Source organism: Mus musculus, chromosome X, assembly GCF_000001635.26.
Source record: "Mus musculus strain C57BL/6J chromosome X, GRCm38.p6 C57BL/6J".
Lineage (NCBI taxonomy): Eukaryota > Metazoa > Chordata > Mammalia > Rodentia > Muridae > Mus > Mus musculus.
This window is the reverse complement of record NC_000086.7, coordinates 91,754,638-91,778,862: the sequence shown is the minus strand read 5'-3', so window position 1 is coordinate 91,778,862 and position 24,225 is coordinate 91,754,638.

Here is a 24,225-nt window from a genome sequence, read left to right as displayed (position 1 = left end):
ATAACTCCCTCCATGGGCATTTTGTTCCCCATTCTAAGGAGGAATGAAGTATCTACACTTTGGTCTTCCTACTTCTTGAGTTTCATGTGTTTTGCAAATTGTATCTTGGGTATTCTAAGTTTCTGGGTTAATATCCACTTATCAGTGAGTACATAACATGTGAGCTCTTTTGTGATTGTGTTACCTCATTCAGGATGATATCCTCCAGATTCATCCATTTGCCTAAGAATTTCATAAATTTATTTTCTGTAATAGCTGAGGAATACTCCATTGTGTAAAGGTACCCCTTTTTCTGTATCCATTCCTATGTTGAGGGACATCTGGGTCCTTTCCAGCTTCTGGCTATTATAAAAAACATCAGTATATTTCTTAAGATCAAATATCTATTTACTGGGGTTCAGGAATTGCTACACCAATCATACAAACATTGATCTCAGTTAAGAAAGTTTATTAAAGACACACCCTAATAGTGGTCAGATGAGGAGAACTGTGTTTGAAATGTATTTGATTTGAATTGGGTTCACAATTGTGTTTGAAATTATGACATCAACCAATTCTCAGAGTAGGATTTTTATAGGGATTATAAACAGGTTCCATAGTTTAAAAGGGAACAAGGGGAGCAATATTACCTTTTGGCTTACTAGAGAAAGTATTATCATCTAACCTTTAAGCTAAATGGTTCTGAGTGAGATAAGAGGGGTGTTGCATGGGTGGTGAAGTGGGCAATTTTATAACATTGAGATAAAGGAGTATGGGTGATTCAACCACAACTGTTTGGCTTATTAGTAATGTTCTTCCGTGTCAGGTATGGATAGTTACTTCTGGGAAGTAGAGTCTGAGAACTTGAATGTAATTTCACCTTATGAGTAAGATGGAGACTAAATACAAAATGGATACAGTTATATTAAAATGAGCAAGCCTCAACATTCCCCCTTTGAGTTTTTCCTGTGAATCAAATGATTGACAGTTAACTTTTCTCTGAGCTTAGGGGGATCTGTTAAACCAACTTTTATCCCAGCTTATATTGGTGTTTATAATTCTGAAAGTTCTTGATCAATTAATCTGTTGACTTAAAAATCTGAAATTTTGGCTTCCCTTAATAAGCGCTGCTGCTTCCACGTTGGCAGATGCTGCTATGTCCATTCCTTCTAGGAGGGGCACTAGTATTGTAGATGCTCTGGCCATCCCGGATCAGTGTAGAAATCCTAGGTGCCCCAGCATCCTTCTCTGGAATAATAGAATTCCTGAGGCAATTGATCTACTTGTAAGCAAAAGTCAGAAGTTTCAGTGAAGATAAAAGGACTAATACAGGGAGTCCAAAAGCAAACCAAGTGCTTTAAACTATTTCAGTGATCACCTGTAAGTGAATTTCAGTACTAAAGGTACAGAGGTTCTGCTATTTTATGAGTCTGAGTACAAGCAGAGGCCTTGTCCTTCAGTCCTTCTCAGCATCGAAGTGTTTTCATGCCCCCAAGAGCAGTTGTTCTCAGTGAGAGGATTTAACACTTTATTTAGAACAATGATATGTAAGACCTATGTAAGTGGGCTGGAGTCTCTGGACAGCGAACTTCATTCCATGTTCCATACCAGATACATAAAGGCAGAATCCTCAAGTCTTCTCTATATCCCATACATTATCTATATCATTTTTAAATCTTAATTTGAATGGTGAGGGGATTTCCAAATTTTTAAGAGTGGTTCTCATCTCTCTATAACTGAATATAATAATCCTTATCTGTCACTGAGGGAGCTAATGTTTCATAGCAGCCACATAGCACAAACACAAATACTTTGCACAGTCAGGGCCTCTATTTGAAGATGAGGAATATATCTGAATGGTGGTTAAAGTGTTTTCCATATTCTGGATCCCATATCCAAAAGACCCAGAGAATGAGAGATCATATGTTTGCAGTCTTTGGGCACCTATTCCATTTTGGCTCAAATCCTTTATATAAATCAAAGGTGAGGGTGAGAGGAATGCTAGGCATTGATACTAGTAATTAGGCTCCTGTCTGTAGTTCTAATCAAATTCCATATGTGTTTTATGGCAGCATATGCCTCAACAGGTCTAGGCAATGTAAAATCAAAAACTAGTCTCCAGATTCTTTTACCAGTCTGCCTTTTAACAGGTTTTGTGTGTGTTTTCTGATGACCTATTGCTGGTCTGGGTCCTGATGTTTCCAGGGAGCAAACTTCAGATCTAGGATTGGATCCCATCTATATTCGTGGCCATCAGAGTATTCACTATCATGAAGTGGGGTCCTTTTTTTTTTTTGGCATGTGCCCAGGGAGGTACTGTTTTGACTTAGCATTTTAGCCTGTAAAGTGGGAAAATGGACATCTTATCTTTCTTCTGTAACTGATTCCTGCTGAAATTAGGACATTATTTAGAGGCCAACAGAGGCCAAAATGGTAGGCAAAGGCTGGGCAGTGGAGTATTTATGAGAATCATCTGATTAGGTGATCAAGATGAAAGACAGGAACAATCACATTAACTATACTGGTTAACCTCCGCTTTCAGCAAGTCAGAGTTCAGCAGCTCCATCAGTGATCCCTGGATGGAGTTTGTCAGCCAGATGAAAAGCTGTTGACATAATTATAGACTAGGAACAGAAGTTCAAATTGTCTATTAATTGGGGAAGATAAGGAATTCCAAAACCACCGGAAAAAAAAATTTTCAAGAAAAGGCAGGTATACTTACTTGGAGTCCAATTGATCTGTAGCAAGTGGATCCATATTTTATGACTTTTTTGATTCCATTAAGCTAATATGGATTTTAGTTTATAAAAGTATGTACATTAGTTTTACCATTATTTTGAAATTCATATTTCAGAAAAAATACACAGGTGTAAGTAAAACAATGAGACTAGAGTCATACCTTTGAGACATAGTAAAATCTATACATTTGTGTTAAAAGACATAGAACAGATTGAACAGAGAAGTTTTTAGTGTGATGAGAAGTACCTTAAGTCTACAGTCAGAACACAACCAAAGAAATTTAACATCTTGAGCTTATACTTCATCACATTATCAAAACTCCACTGATCAATTTTAAAATTCTGATCTTTGAAATCATAGAATAACAATAGTATGGGAGAGATGGGAAATATGTGTGTGTGTATATGTATGTGTGTGTGTGTGTGTGTGTGTATATATATATATATATATATATATATATATATATATATATATAATTTTAGATGACTTTTCAAAAACGTCTTTCTACACTATCCAATATTTATAATTTATATTTCCCAAACTTAAACATCTTGTTAAATAATTTTATTATCCTCTTCCAAGATTTTTTTATCTTCTAACCTTTATCATGTGCATTATCGATCTCAATCATTTTCAGACCTATAGACAATTTTCAGTCCTTAAGAAACTTTTACATTTTATAATTTTTCTATCCAATAATTTATTGTAAGACACAGACAGTTGATTATTGAGAACAATCATTTAACGAAGCTTGGGAGCAAGGCAAAAAGGCAAACCTGTTTGCCCTTTTCAATAATGTAGTGGTGAGTGGTGGATTATCTTGAGGTGAGGAGTGGGTTGTCTGGGTTTTTGTTGTTGTTGTTTTGTTTGTTTGTTTGTTTTGCTTTGGGTTGTTAAGCTACAAGTAATTTAGGCAACAATGTCATTAAGAGTGCTGAAGAAGGATCAATTTAAAATCTAAATGTCCTCTGTATGAATTAAAATGAGAGAGACTAGGTGATCTTTTATTCACTAGACAGTTATCACATGCTCCTGTGTCTCTTTGACATCAAAGATAAATGCAGTCTTTGGTGCTATCAGCCCCAGAAGATGAGAGGCTTTTTACAGTGGCGAAGGAATGTAGGAGAGACTAACCTCATCTCGAACTTATTTGAACTTACACAATCTTTGGCAGTCAATTCTCCAGTTGTCCTTTGTCCACAGTTCAGGCCAGGCCCTGGTATTATGCAAGGCATTGGGGCAGTAATGCCCAGTGATTAACATACCAATATCCCAGTGGTACCCTTTGTCATTGTGCCCATATCTTCTTGGAGACCATGGGAGGTCACTGCTAGAATTCAGGAGTTTCTGTCTGTCATGGTAAATTTAAACATATTAAATGCCATAGTCAGCAGATCTTTGACTGGTTTGAGGGCTAGTTCCTCCCAGGCATATCTGAGCTAAACAATCTTTGTCTGTTTTTAGTTATCTGTTCTAAACTATGACTTGTAAATATTAAAAAGGAGGCTAAATAAACATTAATATTGGAATTAACGGCATCACATCTTAGTATGAATTCACATATGTTTCTGAACATATTAAAGGATTTGATCATTTACAAGGTTACCAACTATCAAACCCAGTTATGTTTGTTCCTCACAAATGTAGTTTTGTGTTGAAGATATTCATTATACTATCAAAATAAACACTTTTTCGTTTTATGGGATTTCTTTTTACTTATAGTTGCAAAACACATAAAACTCAAGAAGAAAAAGACCGAAGTGTGGATACTTTGAGTCTTCTTAGAAGGGGGAACAAAATACCCCTGGAAGGAGTTACAGAGAAAAAGTTCAGAACAAAATAACCCTAGAAAGAGTTAGAGAGACAAAGTTCAGAGCAGAGACTGAAAGAATGACCATCCAGAGACAGTCCTACCTAGGGATCCATCCCATAAACAACCACCAAACCCAGACACTATTGCAGATGCCAGCAAGATTTTGCTGAAAGGAGACTGATAGAGCTGTCTCCTGAGAGGCTCTGCCAGTGCCTGGCAAATACATTAGTGGTTGCTCACAGTCATCCATTGGATGGAACTCAGGGTCCCCAGTGAAGGAACTAAAGAAAGTGCTCAAGGAACTGAAAGGGTTTGCAGCCCCATAGGAGGAACAACAGTATGAACTAACCAGTACACCCAGAGCTCCCAGGGACTAAACCACCAACCAAAGAAAACACATAGTGGAACTCATGTCTTTAGCTGCATATGTAGATGAGGATGGCCTAGTCAGCTATCAATGGGAGGAGAGGCCCTTGGACTTATGTAGGTTCTATGCCTCAGTATAGGAGAATGCCAGGGCCAGGAAGCAAGAGTGGGTGGGTTGGGGAACAGAGGGAAGGGGGAGGGGATAGGGGATTTTCAGAGAGGAAACCAGGATAGAGGATAACAGTTGAAATGTAAATAAAGAAAATATCTAATAAAAAAAGAAAAAAATTAGAAACAAAACAAAACAACAACAAAAAGTAACAAACATCATCCCCTTTCCTGGTATCCCATCCGGAAACCCCCAATCACATCCTCCCTCCCCCTGCTTTTATGAGGGTGCTTCCACATCATCACACTCCTGCCTCCTCACCCTGGCATTCACCTACACTGGGGCATCTCAGAGAAAGCTGAATCAGACTCCTGTCAGCAAGCACTTCTTGCCATCCACAATACTGTCTGCATTTGGTGTCTGTATATGGGATGGATCCCCAGGTGAGGCAGTCTCAGCATGACCTTTCCTTCAGTCTCTACCCCACAATTTGTCTCTGTATTTCCTCCCTTGAATATTTTGTTCCCCCTTCTAAGAAGGACTGAAGTATCCACATTTTGGTCTTCCATGTTCCTGAGCTTAATGTGGTCTGTGAATTGTATCCTGGGTATTCTGAGCTTTTGGGATAATATCCAGTTATCAATGAGATTTAACCATGTGTATTCTTTTGTGACTGAGATATACTCAGGATGTGATTTTCTAGTTCCATCCATTTGCCTAAGACTTTCATGAATTCATTGTTTTTAATAGCTTAGTAGTATTCCATTGTCTAAATGTACAACATTTTCTGTAGCCATCCCTCTGTTTAAGGATATCTGTGTTGTTTCGAACTTATGGCTATTATAAATGAGGCTGCTATGAACATAGTGGAGTATGTGTCCTTGTTATATTTTGTAGCATCTTTTGTTTATATGCCCAGGAATGGTATAGCGGGGTTCTCAGGTAGTACTGTGTCCAATTTTCTGAGGAACTTCGAGACTTCTTTAAACCCATAAACAAACTCCATAAAGAGACTAGGAACTTTTCTGAGCTTAGCTGAGAGAGCTCTTATCTATTCAGATCCTTGGCCTGAAAGGAGGGAGAGCCTTTGCAGCTTTGCTGGAACTCAAGCAAACAAAAAGGTAGATGGTTGGGTTTAACAGCCAGTGATTCTGGATCTTTTTAGTGCTGCAAACCTCTAATTTTTTAATCCTTATTTTTTTTTATTCCTGGTATCATTAGTATAAATTACAGAGCAAAGTATACCTGATGTAATGAAAACAAAAGGAAAAGCTATACCAGATTTTAAAACCCCAGGAATGTATATGTTATTGATAGTTTATTGCATTAATGAATAACTGTATTTTTTTTTTTGCAAATTGAGGCTATACAGGTCCTGAACAAGAAGGTTTTCCTGTTTAAGCTGCAGTAATCTTTTTTGATAATGGATCTTTTTTTTTGTAAAAATGTAAAAATTATTCCAGATTTTTACAGTTTCCCTCATATATTTAGGACGACTGTCTTAAAGTAAACTGCAGCTTTCTCTCTCTCTCTCACTCTCTCTCTCTCCTGCTAAAAACTATAGCATGCTTCTGTTTTATTTTGAAACCTTCTGTTATTATATCCACCATCAGATCCATCTGCCATCATAAGTACTTCTCCAGCTTTTCTTTTTTCATCATATTTGTCTCCAACGCCCTCATGGGTTCATATGTGGGGAGCCGCACTCACATTTGCCATTACAAGATGGCGCTGACAGCTGTGTTCTAAGTAGTAAATAATCTGCACATGTGCAGGGGCAGTTTTCCCGCCATGTGCTCTGCCTTTCTCGTGATGACAACTGGGCCAATGGGCTGCAGCCAATCAGGGAGTGACACGTCCTAGGCGGAGGATAATTCTCCTTTTTTTTTAATTTTTTTAAATTTTATTATTATTTTTTTTAATGATAAAAACCAGAACATTTTGTTTTCTTACATTGCTAAGGGAATACAGGGACGGGGTTCTGGCACTCCTTCTCTTCGTCTCTTTCTCTTCGTCTTTTCCTCTGCTCTCTTCCTCTGCTCTCTTCCTCTGCTCTCTGCCCCTCTCTCTGCGTCTCTCTGCGTCTCTCTGCGTCTCTCTCTGTCTTCCTCTCTGCGGCGCTCTTCCTCTCTTGCTCCTGAGTAAGCAATAAAGCTTTGCCGCAGAAGATTCTGGCTTGTTGTGTCTTTCCTGGCTGGTTGCGAACGCGCGTAAGATTCATACTTTTATTGCTGTTGCCCATTATAATTTCTAAAGTGTATAAAGTACCCATTAAAAATAACTCCATTATTGTAACCACCATATTACCAACAAATACCTTACAATAAAATATTCAACAAATTAAAATTATCTCATAGGTTTATATATTTAACTATAATTTTAAAAGTTCTTTTGCAATATAAAAAAGTATCCTTCTAAGGATGAAAACATAGAGTATAATCATAATTTTTGAGACAAAACCATATTTCTAGCAGTTTTAAATAATCTAGTGTCTCTAAATTCAATACCAAGTACATTATTTTCATGTTACATAGTTTGGCTGCCAGCAATAAAGTTCTTGTATATGAATGCATGAAGGCTCAGCTTTCATACCTCTTTCAAGAAATATTTTTAAATCCTATCCTTTATAATTCTGATTTCTAGGACAGGATTTACATAAAAAATATTATCCTAATTTGAAAGTATCTTTAGAGACCTGTTTCCCTGGGTTGGCTCATGCCAAGTCTTGTTGCACAGAATGGCTTTAATCCTGAGTTACTTGTTTTAGAGCCAACTTACTGATACAGATGTTACAGGTTTTTAACCATACATTATAAACAAATACTATATTTTATTTTTATTAAATTGTTTAAACTATTTACATTCCAAATGTTATCTCCTTCCATGCCCCCCCATCCTAGAGTTCTTCATACTATTCCCCTCCCCTTTGTGTCCATGACGCTGCTCCCACATCCCCACATCCACCACCCTTACCCACCCACCCTCCCCTATCTCACTCATCCCAGCATTTCCCTTCCCCGAAGCATCAAGTCTCTAAAAGATTAGGCACATGCTATCTCACTGAGGTCAGAAAAGGCAACCCTCTACTTTTTTTCTTCTATATTTGCTTTATGTAGTCCATATATGCTGGGTGCCACAGACCAGCCCATGTATGTTCTAAGGATGGTACCTTAGTCTCTGGGAGCTCTGAGGAGTCTGAGTTAGTTGATACTGTTTCAATTTCTATGGGGATGCCATCCCCTTCAGCTGCTTTAATTCTTCCCCTAACTCTTCCATAATGGTTGGCTGACTATATGTATCTGCATCTGTCTCAGTAATTTGCTGATAGAGCCTCTCAGAGAACAACTATGCTAGACTCCTGTCTGGAAGTACTACATGGCATCAGTAATATTGCCAGGGTTTTGGTGCCAGCACATGGGTTGGATTCCAATTGGGGCCAGTCATTAGTTGATCTTTCCTTCAGTCTCTGCTCCGTTTTGTCCCTGTATTCCCCTTAGACATGAAAAATTCTGCGTCAGAAATTCTGAAGATGGGTGGGTAGCCCATCTCTTCACTGGGATCCCTGTATGTCTACTGGAGGTGGTCTCTTCAGGTTCCATCTCCCCACTGGTAGACATTTCGACTAAGGCCATCTCCTTTGAGTCCTGGGAGCATCTCTCATCACAGCTCTCTGAGACTTTCTAGAGAGTCTCATACTCTCTACCCCAAACAGCTGCATGTTTCCATTCATTCTCTTGGCCCTCTGAGCTGCTTTCCTGTCTCCACATAATAGAACCTGCTCTACTTCCCCATCTCCCACCCAGCTTCCTCACTCCACCTGCCTTCCATGATTATTTTGTTATCCCTTTCTAAGTGGGATTGAACCATCCTCACTTGGGTCTTCCTTCTTGTTAAACTTCATACAGTCTATGAGTTGTATCATTGGTATTCTCTACTTTTACCTAATATTCATTTATCACTGAGTACATACCATGTATGTCTTTTTGGGCCTGGGTTACCTTGCTTGGGATCGTTTCTAGTTCAATTCATTTGCCCGCAAAATCCATATTTGTGGGACTGTGATAGGCAGCCTATTTTGGTTGAATGGGGCTTGTTCTGGAGACCCAGTAGAGAAATCTACAAGGCACAGAAGGGCTAGACATGTTCCCCAAATCAGGTAGGTGCCTGTCCATAATTCTGTGACTCAGTCCTGCAGACAATGTCCCATGCTTCTGACATTCTGACATTCTAGAATCTATGCCCACAGTTACCTGACTATAGCCAAGCTTGGTCCTCCCCAGTTACCTGGCAACAGCAAGATACATCAGCCCACTATAAGGGGGGCTGCTTGGACCCTCCTCACTCTTATGAGCCCTCACCTTTCTTACTCTTTAGTCCCCCTTCTCTCTCTTTCCCTTCCCCTTCTCTCCATATGGCCATGGCTGGTCTCTCTCTGTCTGTCTCTGTCTCTGTCTCTATCTCTGTCTCTGTCTCTGTCTCTGTCTCTGTCTGTCTGTCTCTCTCTCTCTCTCTCTCTCTCTCTATCTCTCTCTCTCTGTCTCTCTCTTTCTACCTTCTCCCCTTTATCCTTGCCTTTCTACAATAAAGATCTAAAACCATAGACTGTCTCTGATCATGAAGGCCTGCCTTGCTGGAACGATGGGATAGGCTTTTTCCTAATGAGCCATGTCTAACCTCCCACCAGAAGGCCATCCTGTGCTCCAGCCACAGACCTAACCAAGGACTCTAGCCTGCTTAGGAACCATCCATCCTCTCCTTTCCCCTGCCCTCTCCTCCCTTCAGCTCTGGGGCCCAGTGCCACCCTGGGGACCCTATTCTGATTTCAGCTCCTCTGCCTTATCCAGTGTGGGATGTTGGAGGCTGGGAACCTGGTACCTGGGGCTGCCCCTTGTCCTCCACCCAACATGTGGGATCAGTGGCTTAAAACAGCTAGAACTCCACCCATGGCCACTTGAAAAGCATGCGCAGTCCTCCTGAGTCTATCCACCCAGAGCACTGGAACCCTGGTGGGATGCGGGTTTTCTCCCAACTCCCTCTTTCCCCAACACCCGTGGCCCAGCACATAATGTCATTTTTAATAGCTGAATAATATTCCATTATGTAAAGAAGCACATTTATTGTATCTGTTCTTCTGTTGAGTGACATCTGAGCTGTTTCCAGCTCCTGGCTATTAAAAATAAGGCTGCTATGAACATAATGGAGCATGTGTCCTTGTTATATGTTGGAGCATCTTTTGGATATATGCCCAGGAATGGTAAAGCTGGGTCCTCAGACAGTACTATGTCCAATTTTCTGAGGAACCACCCAATTGATTTCCAGAGTGGTTGTACCAGCTTGCAATCCCACCAGCGGTGGAGTAGTGTTCCTCTTTCTCCACATCCTTGTCAGCATCTGTTGTCACATGAGTATTTGATCTTACCCTTTCTGACTGGTGTGAGGTGGAATCTCGTGGTTGATTTGCATTTTCCTGATGACTAAGGATGTTGAACATTTCTTTAGGTGCTTCTCAGTCATTCTTTATTCCTCAGTTGAGAATTCTTTGTTTGGCTATGTACACCATTTTTAATAGAGTTATTTGATTCTCTGGAATCTAACACATCTTGAGTTCTTTGTATATATTGGATATCAGCCCTCTATTGGATGTAGGATTGGTAAGATCTTTTCCCAATCTGTTGGATGTCATTTTGTCCTATTGACAGTGTTATTTGCCTTATAGAAGCTTTTCATTTTCATGAGGTCTCATTTGTAAATTGTTGATCATAGAACCTGAGCCATTAGTGTTTTGTTTTGTTTTGGTTTTTTCCCCAAGGATGTTTTCACATGTGTCAATGATTTTGAGGATGTTGCCCATTTTCTCTTCTAAATGATTCAGGGTATCTGGATTAATTTTGAGGCCTTTAATCCATTTGAACTTGAGCTTTGTGCAAGGTGATAAATATGGATGAAGATAGCTGAAACAATTCTGAACAATAAAAGAATTTCTGTAGGAACCACCATCTCCTCTCTCAAGCTGTACTATAGACCAATAGTGATAAAAACCACATGTTATTGGTACAGAGACATGGTGATTAATGCAGTAGAATCACAGATCCAGAAATAAACCTATATATTTAAAGACAATTATTTTTATTGACAAATAGCCCAAAACCAAACATTGAAAAAGAAAAAGAATGCATCTTCAACAAATATATTCTGTTTGGATGTCTGCATTTAAAAGAATGCAAATAGATCCATATCTGTTACACTGCACAAAACGCAAGCCCAAATGGATCAACAACCTCAACATCAAAGTGGATACACTGATTCTAATAGGAGAGAAACTGGAAATAGCTTTGTATGCATTGGCACAGGGGTAGTATCCTGAAGAGAACATCAATGGCTCAGGTTCTAAGATTAACAATTGATAAATGCAAAATCTTGAAAATAAAATGTTTCTGTTAGGCATAGCATACTGTCAATAGGACAAAACAGAAGCCTACTGTTTGAGAAAAGATCTTCACTAACCCTACTTTTGACAAAGGGCTAATATCCAAAATAGATAAAGAAATCAAGAATTTAGACTCTAAAAACAAAGCAAACAAAAATAAAAACAAAAACAAACAGAAAAAACAAATAGCCCAATTAAATAATAGGGTATGTTTAGGTTTGCTATTGTAATGCTAAGTGTGGGACCCCAAGACCTGATTGTCCCAGAGATGAGAGAATCCACATGTAAGATATTAAATGACTTTCTCTATCAAGATACCAACAGCCAACAACTGGTTAGAAGAAACTTAGATGGTGTTTAGGTTTTGCTGTTCATAGCAGCAATGCTCTCCCCTATGTTCAGGGAGTGTGGGACGTTATGAAGGATTTACAGAGGAAAGTGGAAAACATTTGAAATGTAAATAAAAAAAATCTAATAAAAAGATTAAAAACACTATACATATACATATACATACACATACACATACACATACACATACACATACACATACACATACACATACACATACACATACACATATACATACATACATATATATACATACATACATACATATATATGGCCTAAATAGTTCTTAACTTGCTGCTGTATAATTTGAAAAATCAAAAGATGTTAAATACTGTTAATCCCCTGTTTAAAATAAGTCTGTTTTCAGCATTCTAAATCAATTCAATAAATGCTTGGATACCTGGCAAATAAATGCATTAATATCAGGACATTGAATTATATTATCATAATTATATTAAATATTATATTATATTATATTATATTATATTATATTATATTATATTATTTGGTGTTATTGTGTTGAACCATTCTCTTCGATTTGGTTACACATGGAGATTTGTGTTAATACTTTTAACCAGTAGATAAATATATTAGCATATATCTTTCCTAGCCACATAACTGAAAAAAATGTTAAATAAAACAAAAATGTTAAATCCCATAATAAAAATATACAGAATGAAGGAAATAACCAAGGATCCTAAAAATATTTTTAACAGATGTATTAACTTCAAAATTCATCATTGCTCAATTTTGCTCAGTGTAATAAAGAAGTATGGGTAATAGCAAAACATTCAGGAAAAGGTAAGGAAATGATTGAGAAATTGTAATTCTTACCTATGGGTCAGTATTCAGAGATTTAAAATACTTATGCTAAGAAATCTATCATTTATCAATTTTGGGAACAAAATTATGAAACTGTGAAATAAATCTACTTTGGTATAAATTACATTGCAATGTCAAAAATTCTTTTAATGGATGTTAGCTTTCCTTGTTCTTTAAATTGCATTTGTTAAAACACAACTTTAATCCAAACAATTTTGTCTTACTGCTTTTAGAGCTTTTATTATTATAATAGGAAGTTTTATTTAACTGCTAATTATTTTTCAAGTTGCCTGGATAAATTAACATGTGTGACAGATTAAACACTAATTACTAAGTTAAGATAACAAAATCCTCCAAAATTTAAGAAATAGACATATAAACTCCATTTTCAAAACTTCAGCAGTGAAAAACAATACATAAGCATGCTAAAGTCATCAAAACTGCTGAGATGTTTTTTTTTTCTAAAAAATTAAAATAACAAGTAAGACTCACTAAAATTTATAAATTGTCATGTAGTTTCAAAAATCAAGGTAATAGTGTTAATCAGGGACTTCCTTTTTAAAATTTTCCAAATACATTTGGAGTTAATATTTATCTTAGAGTTTGATTTTAAATAACGATTTTTATTTTCATTAACATTCTCAGTGATGAGTTTAAATCAGCATACCTGTATACATTTTCTCAGGTGACTTAAAATTCTATTACAATTTAGAATGTCTTGAGTTCTTTAATCAATGGATCACAATTAACATCATTATGGTCCTGGGCATTTTTTCCTTCTATTGGTGATGCTTCTGGGAATGGAAACCAGGGACTATTCATAAACTAAGCCAGAACTTTGCTAGATGACTAATATACCATAATCTGAAGCCTAAATGTTTCTGTGTAAGTAATCATACTTATCATTGTATAAAGGTGATGTATTTTTGGCACTCTCTATATTATGATTGTACGACAGTATATACACATACCTACACCTTGCTTTTTTCCTCATTAATTTCACACAGATTAAGTGATTTAAAAGTGGCCTGTAGACACAAGCTTTGTGCCTTAATCTAGCACTTAATCCCAGCAGAGTAAAGCAGATGCCTGTGAGTTTGATGCCAGCTTCCTGGTCTACATAGTCATTTTCAGGACAGCCAGTATTACATAGCAAGAAATATAACACACACACACACACACACACACACACACACACACACACACACACACAGACACAGACACAAAAGAAACAAAAAAGACTACTACCAATTATGAGATTACTTCTTTTTTAGGCACTTTCAATATTTCCTTTTAGGGAAGGCAATGTGACAGTCGATTGCTACTATGACTTTTGAGTATCTTTTCACATGCATAATGGGTTTTAAAACTCCTTCTCAATGAAGGGAACTTCAACCCTATAGGTATAACAACAATATGAACCAACCAGTACCCCCAGAGCTCATGTCTCTAGCTGCATATGTAGCCTAGTTGGCCATCACTGGGAAGAGAGGCCCCTTGGTCTTGCAAACTTAATATGCCCTAGTACAGAGGAATGCCAGTGTCAAGAAGTGGGAGTGGGTGGGTAGGAGAGCAGGTGGGGGGAGGGTTTGGGGGACTTTCAGGATAGCATTTGAAATGTAAATGAGAAAATACCTAATAAAAATAACTTAAAAAAGGAAATATCAATTTACATTTCTCCTATTGTATCATATGCATTTTTCATGTCAGTTTGTTAGAACATTTCCTATTTTATAGAAATTAAGCAGATGTTGTGTTTCTTTTCAATTATAGTCCAAACTGTGGATTGTTTTGTTATATATTTTGGTGTATTTGATATTTGAAAATAACTTTCTCTTTCTCTTTATATTCTTTGGGCTTCTAGACATTATAAGAATTTTTTCATGTTTTAACTGCCATTGTTTTCATTATTATTATTGTTATTATTGTTGTTGTTGTTACTATTACTCCATTATATTAAAAATTTCAACATATTTTGATGAGTTTCATTTTAATACTTATATTTATTATCTATCTAGAATCAATGCTAAATTATTGCTTAGGAGGGATACCATGTTATTTTTCTTAGTGTACTACAGATCATGTATCCTTTATTTGATAATAGCCATATTCTCTCTACTAGCCATGTTGTGTGTCCTGTTTTTGAATAAGATTAGACATGTCTATGTTTCCTTATCTATTAAATTCCTTGTATTTGTATACATTGTAAGATACATGATCTAATGAATGACCATTATCTAACCCATTCCATTAGAAAGATGTAAATTTTTAGAAAAACCTAGAGGGTATTATTCTCAAGTTCTGTTTGAAATACAGTAGATTGTCTAAATAAAGAAAAAAAAAACTTGTTATATAAATGTTGTAGTGGTGGCCATATAACCTGAATCTGTTGAAATAGCATTAATAGAGTTCCTTTTCATCAGACAGAATAAATCAACAAGGAACTTGATCTTTTTGGTTCAATTTTTATTAGCAATAGACATTCCTTTAATAGGAAGTTTAATTTTTCCAATGAGCTTTAATGATTTCCTTAGTTAATATTTTCTTGTTTCAGCTATTGTTGAATTTCAAGTTGTGGCTTTGGCAATAGCAATACTATTCATGGGCAGATTTTTTTCTAATATAGAGCATTACTTCATTTGTTTCTCGTGCTGATAAGTTTTCCATGACATTGTTTTGGCAAGTTTCTAGAAAGTTTGAATATATGTATGCATAACACTACCTCCTTGCAGCTTGCTCATATGATCTGACTACAATCTATTTTCTGATGATAATAATGAGTATATGTGTCATTGTTTGCATGTCATCAAGCTCCCTGTTTAATTTGGTTCTTTGTGACTATTGTTCCCTATAGCTGCCTGGATGAAGCTAAGTCCCTGGGTTTAGTTGAACATAGGAGTGCTTGGAGTCTGTATAGGTTCTACACTGGAGTCTATGAGGTATTGGGCAGTGTTAAGACTCAAATGCTTTAAAATTACTATGAATGCTTAATATTTTGACGAATGTTAGAAAAGATACTCTGCATGTATTTTCTGTTAACCCTTAATTGAAAAAAATCATGCATTATATTGGGATCATAGTTTCCCCTCCCTGAACTCCTCTAAGTTACTCCTAACCTTCTCACCTGCCCAACTCCACATCCTTTCTTTCTCTCTTTAGAAAAAAAACAGGCAAACAACAATAACAACAAACTAAACAAACCAATATAATAAAAAGCGTAAGAACTAATTATATGTTTCATGAAACAATGTCCCTTTTGTTTTTAACTTGATTTTACCTGAATTAATAGACTAATTTGTGGGGAACTATCACCCTGTAAGCATTGAGTGCCCATTCTTGAGCACACTGTCACAATCCATTCACCTGTAATTTTTTTGTCTTTTAATAATATAGTTTTCTATTTTTTCATGAAGTCGCCACATAACATTGTTCTGAATCATTTTCCTAAATGCTTACTAATTTCATGAATCATACCAGTCACCTAGTTGATTTCAAAGTTAATATATATAAAAATGGAAAAAAATGTTTCAAAAAAGAAGCTGTAGTTTTTTTATTAAGTCATGTAACTATGTTCTAAAATGTTAGATTTTCTATACAATTTTTATATTTGTCATATTTGCCCACCTTCTGTATTATCATTTATTGATTTCTAAAACTTTTGCATTTTTTAAAAAAAATTGTTCAAAGGTAACTTGATATCACTGCTACCAACTAAAGACAATGTTAAGTAAAATAAATGATTAATATAGGGGAAAAACAAACTATTTTCTTAAAGTCACATCTTTGTTGAGTTCATTGATTTATGTAAATCCTAATGTTTCATTTGACATTAATACAGCAGCAACTTTTGATTTCGTTAAAATATATTTAATACTAATATGTTATATTATATATGGATGAATATATATATATATATACCATGAACTGGTATTACAGTGTTTATCTGCCAAATACTATCCTAGACATTTTGCTAATTTAATCATGTATCATTTCTATAAGGCCAAATATTATACATTTTAGACAATAAAATAGACTTTCTGAGCCCTACTATATTGGCCATCCACCTTTAGTTGACTACATTAAGATCAAAGAAAAGTAAACAAAATCATTTTCAACAACGTTACTTTGTTTCATGAGTATACTTGTTAAGATTCATAGGCAAAGTATTTGTGAAAAATATCATTATCATTATTAATTTTTAGTTAACTTATTACTTTATGCTGAATCAATTATATTGTTTCTTGCACATCTACAGTGCAGACACTGCCATTGCCACTCCAGCTGATAACTGGAAAATACTTCATTATCTCTTATTTCCTTTTCTTTGTGAAGATAGAAAGCATTATGTCAATTGTTACTGCTTTCCAATGAAACTTTCTTCTTAAACCAGAAATCTTGTGGAAAAAAATATTTAAAGGTCAGTTGGATTCTACTCTTTCCTTTGCCTTCAGAGAAAGCCTAATGCACAAACGCACATGAATGTGTGCATGTACACAGACACACAGACATAAGCACACATGTAATTTTGATTACATTTAGCTTCTAAACAAACTAATTGTATGTATGAGTTTTATGTAAATGGTTGCTTGATATATTACATACAAAATTATAAGCCTGGAAATGACTTACCAAATCAAATTGCCTCTGGGTAGGGTATGTGTCCATACAGAAAAATTGTCAGTACCTGGTCTTTTGATTCATGTTGTTGCTCTTTTTAGTTTCTTTAAAGATAATCCATGCTGAATTAAATCATGTACTATCCAAAAAGAATAAATTACTCTTATTTGAATATTCAATGTAGGAAAATATTAGGAACATTTTATCATTTTTTGTTTTGTTTTTTTATGTACACATTTAAATTTTCATTTTTTTAATTATTTCTATTTTCGCATATAAGATTACTTTTATTAAAATGTTTATATTATCTTATAACATTCAAGCCCATACAGAAAATTATAATTCAGTGTAACAGATACCATTTAAAATGTGATTTGAAATATTTATCATGTACATTTTCATATGTTCAATAATAAAAACCCTGATTATGTCATTCAAGCTTTTAACAGGAGGTATTATTTATCACTGATTTGTTTCCTGTTAATATTGATGTGGAAAGACAAATAATAACGTTTTAGTGTTTGTATTTTCATCCCCTCCCTCCCCCTTCTCTGTCTATCTGTCCTTTCTACTCTCACTCATTACCTCCTTCCTCCCTCCTTTCATTCCTCTTTCATTAAAAAAAAAATGTGCATTTCATTTGAAATCCAAAGCCTGTGCAACAAATGCATTCACAAAAAGTACTATGCAGTCTTGCTCTTTTCCTAAGCATTCTTTTTCCCAATTCTGGTACCTCCTTCACTGACATACTGAGCAAGCTGTGGACTCTGTAGATTAGGCTTTCTTTAGCACAGTTCAACTATTATTTTAGGTTGCTTCATAAATCTGAAATGGGAGTAGTGCCTTCTGTTCTTTTATTTTATCTCTCAAACAAATGTTAAAATTGTATTTAGGAAAGAGCAAGACCCACACTTACCAGTAACGTAGGAGCCATCTCACCTGCACATTGCCACAAAAGGGCTCAGAAAATATTTAATGTTCATTCTATACTTGATGTCCCAATGTATTATATCACATTAATTCACAAAACAGCCCAGCTTCATAGTTCATAGACCTTGAAATAGTTCCTTAAAATGTCCAATGTTAATGAGCAATAGATTATATTTTATACAATATTTTTCTCTAATTGAACATAAGTAACCTGTATTTTATTTTTCTCTGCTAACTTCCAACTTAAATGAACGATATATTTATTAAAATATAAAGTGTGTGTGTGTGTGTGTGTGTGTGTGTGTGTGTTTTAATTATATATGATTAAGGAGAGTATATGAAATATTTGTTTTTCTAAGTTTGGCTATTTTGATTAATATTAATGAGAAGAAAGCATTAGTTTTATCTGTATTCCTGCATATGACCAAATTTCATTATGCTTTAATAAAGCTTCAATATATAATATACATATATAATTTTATGTATATATTTGTATTATAAAATATTTATGTATTGATTATATAATATTTATATATTATGACATATTTATATATAATTGATTATATATATGTGTTTGTGTGTGTGTGTAATTTTTTTTCTTTCTTGAATGTGTGTTTGGGGTAGGCTAGAGGTGTGCCTTCTTCTGTGAACATGTATATGTATGGAGACCAAATGTTGTTTTTCTCTATCATTCTTTGTGTGTCTTTGCACCACATGTGCAGTTCACTTGGAGGCAGAAGATGGAATAAAATCCTCTGGAGTTGGAGTTACAAATGCTGTAAGCCTCCATTTGGACCCTGAGAATTAAACTGCAGTCAACTGGAAGATCAGCCAGTGACCTTAACAAATTAGCAGTTTCTCCAGCCTTTCACCTTATTGTTTTGAGACAAGATCTCTCACTGATCAGGATCACACCATTTAAGTAAATTATGAGCTAGGCCCCAGAAGCCATCTGTCTCTGCCTCACACCACAGGAGTTATAGATGAATGATGCTAAACTCAGCTTTTTATATTGATGCTGGAAATTAAAGTTTGGAATACCCCATTCTAACCTAGTACTCATTAATTTTTCTTATAAGTATTGTTTAAATTTCAAGAAGGAAGAAGAAAAGCATATAACCGATGAATATTTCACTCTGGCTCTTTTCCATCAAAGAAGAGAGAGAAAGGAAATCTCCTGGAAAAAAGAAAAATAGAAATTTAAAATGAGTAATCTTGTTCAAAATAAATAATCCTATTTTAATGTGTAAATTAATTTTTGTTTATCCTATCTTCTTATTTGTAATGGAGCTTTGATTCTGGAGCTATGAATCAACGCCAAATCATTAGTTTTAAAAACAAATTTGGGCATTTAGAAGACTAGATTCAGATCCAAGTATCTCCTTTGGTCAAGTTTCTGATCTGAAAATCTCCTAGGATCATGTACCTAAAAACCAGAAAAAAATTATTAGTTTAGTCGTAAAATAATGGGTACTTACTTAAAAACTCTTTTCCCCCAAATTATTTTTTTTAAACTAAAAATTTAATCACATCATTTCAACATTTTCTTTCTTCCATCCAATATGTCTCATTTACCCTACTGACTTGTGTTCTTTTAAATTCATGGTCTCTTATTACAAAAACGAGAACAAAGAAGACAACAATAAAATAGAAAAGATAAATCTTATGTGGTAACGGTTGGGGACTCAGCTCTAGACAAAGAAATACTAAAGAATGTTGATGGTGTAATCTTTTTATATGGAAATGTGTGTATAATATTCTAAGATTCTATAATGGAGCTACACTTATTCCTTTAGTCAGATAATACATAAATAGCAAATTTAGTATTTTGAAGTAAGCTTAAAATAAATCAATGGTGTGTCAAGCAGTAGATTCATATAGTCAGGTATTGCTTTGTGTAAAGGTTATCTGTTGAGTTGGAACTCACAGATAGAACTCACAGAAGAAGAGTATGGCTGGTAGCCTGTTTTACTTAATTTAGTCTAGGATCCTAGAAGCAGCTTTAGTTTTTCTATTCAGTACATTAAAGTCTTAATTTGCATAGCTGGATTTTGAACTGAGGCAGATTCTTAGAACACTTTCTAATTTCCATTTCTTTAGTAAAGTTTTGGAAAATGTAGAGAAAAGAAAGGGCCTAGGATGAGTGTTGAATGGTAAGTAGACATCTTTGAATAGAGTTTAACTGTGTTGCAGTGCAAAACAGAATAGAATCATAAAAATCATAAAAAGTGTCCTTATTTAGAATCATGAGGCATGGAACATGAAAGACATGGTGCTAGTTCAGGCTCCGTCACTCCTGTGTATGGCTAATTATTACTGGGAAGAGTGAGGATGGTTTCTACATTCGGACACATGATATGAGCTTACAGTAAGCCAATGAAGGACTTTGGAGGGACATTTGTCATTTTGATCAGTATTTATTTGCTAACTAACTTTCATCAAACATTTTCTATTCACCCCTGGGGATTGAGAAATCTGTTTCTTGATTGGTGCATTTTAAATGGATAAGTCCAAGGTCCATGAGAAAGACCTTCAAGGGTTAGAATATAGACAAGAACCTCAAAAAGTATATCTCAAGGGAAATGTTTTTTCTATTGCAAATATTCCAATTGAATTTTCTGTGTGATTTATATACAGGTCTAGCATCGGTCCATATCCAGGAAGAAATAAATAGGCCATGGCATTCCAAGGAGACCATTAATGCAGTTTTGGTCATTCTATATTATTTTATATTTAGATTAAAAGAAAACATATTAAAATTTCATAGAAGAAGAGGAACTATTCAGCATCTTTTCAGTTTTAGCTTAGGTATCCATTTGATTATTTAAAGGTATTCTGTTAGTCCAGATCCTTCCTACCTTCATTTTTCTCTGATATCTTGATAGTCATATGAATATTTTTTTATTCTAAAACTGCTTTTGTAGTTTCTGGTTTTAAAACCATTCAGATTTGACAATTATGTAGCGCCAAAAAGGGGGGGGGGAGAAGGAAGATGAGGAGGAGGGTAATAAAGGTAGAAGTCCAAAGAAAGTCAGACAACTTTTATCATTATATTTCAGAATTTTAATAACTCATTCTACTAACTGCAATTTTCATATCATAGTATTGTCATCTGTAAAATTGAGGACAAAATGCTTAATTATTATGGTTTTGCGATATGGATTGAAAAATGTGCATGCCGTTGATTTCAATCTTACCTAAATGCCCAGCATAGACCAAGTTCTCTAAAATTGTTTATCAGTGTCCTCTTAGGTTTCAAAAAGATATGGTAGAATTTCATTGTGATATAATGTGAACATTAGTAGCCCTTTGTTTTAATAACTAAAAAGACTGATCCAGATAATAGCTACTTTTTCTCTACCATATGCTAGATTATAATGACTTAGAAAGCAATATTGTGAACACAGTTGAGCTAGAAGATATTTAGCCTAAGTTCAAGAGTCACCACACAAAAAAAGGACTAGCTGCATATATAGCAGAAGATGGCCTAGTTAGCCATCATTGGGAAGTGAGGTCCCTTGGTCTTGCGAACTTTATATGCCTCAGTTCAGGGGAACACCAGGGCCAAGAAGTGGGAGTGGGTCGTTAAGGGAGTTGGGGGAGAGTATGGGGGCTTTTTGGGATAGCATTTGAAATGTAAATGAGGAAAATACGTAATAAATATATTTTTTAAAAAAGCTGACTTAGTTTAAGTGCCAATAACTAGTAGGTAAAAAATTAATACACATTAAATGAAAAGCTCAGTAAGACTTCTCAGTTTTGCAATAAAATTAAGTTATGCTGCATACCCCCTGATTTTTTCAGAGAGAGAGAGGGACAGAGACACAGAGACAGAGACAGAGAGAGATAGAGACAGATGATTCAAGTTAGCATCCATTAATGCATTAAGTTGATAAATAGATACAAACTCACAGCTGTGCTCTCAAAAATTTAATACCTTGATCTCAGGAAATACATATATATTAAGCCATGGTTTATAGTATTTTCAAAGGTATGTGGTATATCAACTCTAGCCACAGTTAATCCCAAGATACCAACATAATGTCAACAGACTCCTTAATTCTAGAAAATTATCAATTAGTTCTCAGAAGCCACAGTGCATAATTATTACACATGACAGGTATATACCCAATATATACATAATATTCTGTTTGTCATGATAACAATTTCAATATACTTAAAGACAATGGAATCACATAGAAAATAATAATTTTAATTTTGTAGAGAGTAATAGTTACATAAACAATGATACTTGGTCTCCTGAATATGTCCAAAAGAAACAACAATCATTTTTTTTTTAAGCTTCATGGTAGCAAAAACCAAAGCAAACCAACCAGGCAAACAAACAAAACATTGACAATCCTTAAATCATTTTCCTTGTAGAGAACACAGCATTAATTGAACCTTTACAATGCAAAGGTAGAAAATGTATCTACTAAAAATATTAAGGACATTTTATTCAACAAAACAAAAAATCTGTAAACAAGGAGTTATTCTAACTACTGAGACGTAGAGACACACATAACCCTTCTTTTCATGGTTACCTTATTGGTATGTGTGAGTACAGCTGAGCCACTTCATTATTTTAATGCTCTAAGTAGACAGAGTTTTCTGGGTATTCTGTTCTAGCACCATCATTGCATGTTGAGTATTTTTGGGTGGAAAGAATCACATTAATTTTCTATTGATATCATAAGAACCCTATCAAATTAACTATTCATGACAAAATAAAACTAGCATTAAACCATAGTATCAGTCCACAACTCTGCAAACCAATAAATAAATAAATAAATAAATAAATAAATAAATAAATACCACTATCTTAACATTTTCAAGGATAAATGATCAATATGGGCATTAAAAGTAAAGAACAAGTATTAGACAGGGCTAAGTTGATTTCTGGAGACTTTATGTGGGAATATAATTTTTTTTTCCATTCCACTATAAAGAAGCTGCCCAATTTTCCCAGCTTATTCTCCATTCCTCGATTTCAAAAATTGCAATGATGTGTTTAGCCATCTCATTGCAACACATGGCTTTGTTTCATTTATATTTCTTTTCTGATTTGGATTATTCTAACTCCTAGCTGTTTCTACTCATAATCACCTTTAAGATTAAATTGGGCTTTCAGATAATCTATCATATTGTCTTGAAAAATCAGTTGACTAGAATACTTATATCATCTTCCACCTTTATTATCATTACTACATAACTGTATTACTGTATTGCTTACATTTCTACTGCTGTGATAAAATACCATGACCAAAGCTACTTATTGAAGAAATAATGTATTTGGGCTTATGGCTTCATGATGCTGGGGCAAAGATGTGGCAGAAGTAAAGGGAAACAAGGGGCTTGCATTTTGACCTGCAAGAGCCATCAAGACCATATCTCCTAAGCCTTCTTAAATAGTGCCACCAACTTTGGCCAAAGCATTCGAATACTACAGACTACAGGCACTATTTCTCATTCAAACCACTACTAATGACCTAACATATTCCTTGTTTATATGCCTTAGGACTAAATATCTCTGAAGAAAGAAATGCAGAGGTGGGTTGGGTTATGTTTCTCCATCATAGAGGAATAAATTTGCTATCCTGGTTAACAGATCTCCAGATAAGAAAGAACTACATGCATAGGTAGTACACTTCTCCAGGAGATGTCAGATCTGGATTTAGTTAGAATCACTGAATGAAATTTTGGGCTTCTCTTTTGAACCATGCTTTGCATAGGATATTTCCTATGCATTCATGCAATCATTCTGCCTCCTCTTCTATAATGATCCCAGAGCCTTATGTTTTAGAGTTATATTGTAGGCATCCTTTGGAACTGAGTTCACCATCCCTATGTTTTGATTGGTTGCGGTTTTCTGAAATGGTATCCATCTCTCATAAGAAAAGCTCTCCTTGATATGGGCTGAGTCATGTCTAGGAACAGAGGAAAAAGAAGGGAAGAAATAATGTAATTATATTATAATCTTAAAAATTAAAAAAGTCTACTCAGAGCTAGCAATACGACTCATTTGGTAAACTTCACCCAGCCTAATCACCTAAGTTTTATACCAGAGAGGTCCAA